The sequence below is a fragment of the Meriones unguiculatus genome, assembly GCF_030254825.1.
Source record: "Meriones unguiculatus strain TT.TT164.6M chromosome Y unlocalized genomic scaffold, Bangor_MerUng_6.1 ChrY_unordered_Scaffold_25, whole genome shotgun sequence".
NCBI lineage: Eukaryota > Metazoa > Chordata > Mammalia > Rodentia > Muridae > Meriones > Meriones unguiculatus.
In genome coordinates, this window is record NW_026843710.1 from 23369493 (window position 1) to 23373456 (window position 3964).

At 34.0% G+C, this 3964-nt stretch overlaps 1 non-coding gene across 1 annotated transcript; it reads right to left on the reverse strand.

Annotated features, from left to right (window-relative positions):
• Nucleotides 1–3526: 3526 nt before the first annotated feature.
• Nucleotides 3527–3632, reverse strand: LOC132651837 (U6 spliceosomal RNA). Its single transcript, XR_009589397.1, has one exon. It is a non-coding gene; the product is annotated as a U6 spliceosomal RNA (small nuclear RNA).
• Nucleotides 3633–3964: the final 332 nt, after the last annotated feature.

The following is a 3964-nucleotide window of genomic DNA, read 5'->3' on the forward strand; positions in this document are numbered from 1 at the left end:
CATTCACTTTCTATGGTTTTTATTACGGTTGCTCTATCTTGCAGCTTGAGATCAGGGATGGAGAAATCTCCAGAAGAACTTTTATTGTTGCACATTGTTTTAGCAATCCTGGGTTTCTTTTTTTTTTCTTTCGATGTGAAATTTAGAATTTTCTTTCAATTCTTTTGCAAATAATTTTGTTCTTAATTTAATGGGAATTGCATTTACTCTTTAGATTGTTTTTGATAAAATGGTCATTTTTACAATGTTAATCCTGCCAAGCCATGAGCATAAGAAATATTTCCATCTTCTGATATCTTCTTGTAATTCTTTCTTCAGAGTACTGAATTTTTTTACATACAAGCCTTTGACTTGCTTAGTTGGGGTTACTTTGTCTTTTGGCTTTTGGTTTTGTTTCCCTAATTTCTTTCTCAGCCATTTTGTCCTTTGTACACAGAAAAACTACTTATTTTTTGAATTAATTTTGTATCCTGCCACTTTGTTGAAGGAGTAATTCAGATATAGGAATTCCTAGGAGAATTTTTGGGGTAAATCAGGTATACTATCATATCAACTGCAAATAGTGATACTTTGACATCTTCCTTTACAATTTGTATCCAATTGATTTGCTTCAATTGTCTTATTGCTCTAGCAAGCACTTCCAGAAAAGATGTTGAAGAGATATGGAGAGAGTGGGCAACCATGCTTTGTCCCTGATTTCAGTGGGATTGCTTTAAGCTTTTCTACATTTATTTTGATGTGGGCTGTAGGCATGCTTTATATTGCCTTTACTATGTTTAGATATGTGTCTTGTATCCCTGATCTCTCCATTACTTTAAACAAATGTATGTTCAATTTTGTCATATGCTTCTTCAGCATCTAAAGAGATAATCATGTTTTTTTCCTCTCATTGTTTTTTTAATATGGTGGATCACATTGATGGATTTCCATGTATTGAACCACCCCTACATATGGGATGAAGCCTAGTTGGTCATAATGGATGATAGCTTTGATTTGTTCTTGTTTCGGTTTGCAAGTATGTTGTTGCATGTTTTGCATCAATGTTCATAAGCTAGATTGGCCTGAAATTCTCTTTCTTTGTTGGGTCTTTGTGAGATTTAGGTTCCAAGGTGATTGTGGCTTAATAGAATGAGTATGATCTGTTTCTATTTTGTGGATTAGTTTGAAGAGAATTGGAGTTAGGTCTTCTTTGATGATCAGGTAGCATTCTGTGTTGGAACCATATGGTCATAGGCTTTTTAGGGATGGAAGACTTTTGTTCACCACTTCTATTTTCTTAGGGGATATGGGACTATTTAATTGATTTACCTGGTCTTGATTCAGCTTTGTTAAGTGGAATCGATTAAGAAAATTCTCCATTTCTTTTAGATTTTCAAATTTTGTGGCTTATAGACTTTTGAAGTAAGTCCTAATGATTGCTTGGGTTTCCTCAGTGTCTGTAGTTATGTCCCCCTTTTCATTTCTGATTTTGTTGATTTGGATGGTGTCTCTCTGCCTTTTAGTTAGTTTGATTAAAGGTTTTTCTATCTTGTTGATTTTGTCAAAGAACCAACGCTTGGTTTCACTGATTCTTTGAATTGTTTTATTTGTTTCTAATTGATTGATTTCATCCCTGTGTTTTGATTATTTCCTGCTGTCTATTCTTTTCTGACTTGTCTGCTTCTTTATTTTCTATGTTTTTGTTTGTTTGTTTGTTTGTTTGTTTGTTTGTTTTGGTGAGCTATTAAGTTGCTTGAATGAGATGTCTCAAATTTCTACTTGAATGCACTTAGTGCTGTGAAATATCCTATTAGCACTTCTTTCATTGTGTCCCATAAGCTTGGGTATGTTGTGCCTTCATTTTCATTGAAGTCTAGGAAGACTTTAATTTCTTTCTGTATTTGTTCCCTGACCCAGGTTTCATTTAGTAGCAACTTGTTCAGTTTCCATGTGTGTATAGGTCTTTTGCTAATTCTTTTGATGTTGAGGTCTACTTTTATTCCATGGTGATCAGGTAAGATACAAGGGAGTATTTCAATTTTGTTGTATCTATTGAGATTTGCTTTGTGATGACCCATATTATCTATTTTGGAGAAGGTTCCATGAGATCCTGAAAAGAATGTAAATTCTCTTATGTTTGGTTGTAAGGTTCTGTAATGTCTGTTAGGTCCAGTTGATTCATGACATCTGGTAGAAACATTGTTTCTTGTTTAATTTCTATTTTGTTGACCTGTCCTTTGTTTAGAGTGGGATATTGAAGTCTCCCACTATTACTGTGTGGGGATCTATGTGTGGTTTAAATTTTATCAATTTTTCTCTAACAAATTTTATTGCTCTTGTATTTGGGGCATAGATGTTCAGGATTGTGATGTCTTCCTGGTGGAATTTTCCCTTGATGAGTATGAAGTGTCCTTCCCCATCTCTTTTGATTAATTTTGGTTGAAAGTCTATTTTATCAGATATTAGAATGGCTACTCTTTCTTGCTTCTTGCGTCCATTTGCTTGGAAAGCCATCTTCTAGTTCTTTACTCTCAGGTAATGTCTATCTTTGTGACTTAGGTATGTTTCTTGTATGCAACACATTGCTGTGTCTTGTTTAAACACCATTATGTTTGTCTGTGTTTTTTTTGTTTTGTTTTGTTTTGTTTTGGAGAGTTGAGTCCATTGATGTTGAGGGAGACTACCAGTGGCTGTTAGATCCTTTGATTTAGATGTTGGCTCTGGTAGTAAGTTTGTGTGCTTGGTTGCTTTTTGTTTTACTGTAATGAGGTTAATTATTTCCTGTCTTTCCTTGAAAGTAGCTAGTTTTCTTGGGTTCAATTTTTCCTTCTAGTGTCTTCTGTAACACTGTATTTGTGTGTAGATATTGTTGAAATTTGTTTTTGTCATTGAATATTTTTCCTTTTTTTTTCCTTCTATTTATGATGACTGAGAGTTTTACTGGGTATAATAGCCTGGGCTGATATATCTGTTCTCTTAGGGCATGCATGATATTCTTCCAGGCCCTTCTGGCTTTCATAGTCTCTGTTGAGAAATTAGGGTATGATTCTGATGGGTTTGCCATTGTATGTTATTGGACCTTTTTCCCTTACAGTTTTTAGTGTTTCTTTTCTTCTGTATACTTACTGTTTTCATTATTATGTGATGGAATATTTTTATTTCTGGACTAATTTATAAGGTGTTCTGTAAATGTCTTGTATTCTTATTGGCCTCTCCTTTAAGTTGGGGAAAGTTTCTTCTATGATTTTGTTGAAAATATATCTGGGCATTGGAGGAGGAAATCTTCTTTTTCTTCTATTTCTATTATTCTTAGGTTTTGTCTTTTAATGTTGTCTTGAATTTCTTGGACGTCTGTGTCAGGAAATTTTAGATTTAACATTTTCTTTGACAATTTCATTGATTTCTGCCATAGTATCTTCCATACCTGAGATTCTTGTTTCCATCCCTTGTAGTCTATTGTTTATGGTTACTTCTGTAGTTCCTGTTTTCTTCCCTAAGTTCTTTCTCTCCACAATTTCCTCCAATTATATTTTATTAATTTCTCAAAAAAAATTGCGAACTTTTCATGAATTTGTGTGTCATCTAGTGGAGAGGCCATGCTAATACTCTCTGTATCATTCCAATTTTAGTATATGTGATGCCAAAGCAATCACCACATATTTCTTTCAAGTGGTCATTAATAAAGTTATTTGTCCTTGACTTGTGAGTTACACATTATCACAGATTCCATTATTATTTGTTAAATGCACAGGTATGACCGCAGTCATTGAATTATTTTCAATTAAAATGCTCATTGACCAAGGCAAATCTTTGGAAAAATGTGTTTAATTTGGACATTGCTTATATATTTAGAGACTATCCATGATGGCATGTCAGCAAAAACTCATCTTATTGCAGTCCTTCACCAAAACTGAGAGCATTTCATACTGAACCACAAGTGGCAGGAAGAGAGCAGGAGCCTGAAAGAGATAGAGAGAGAGCTAGA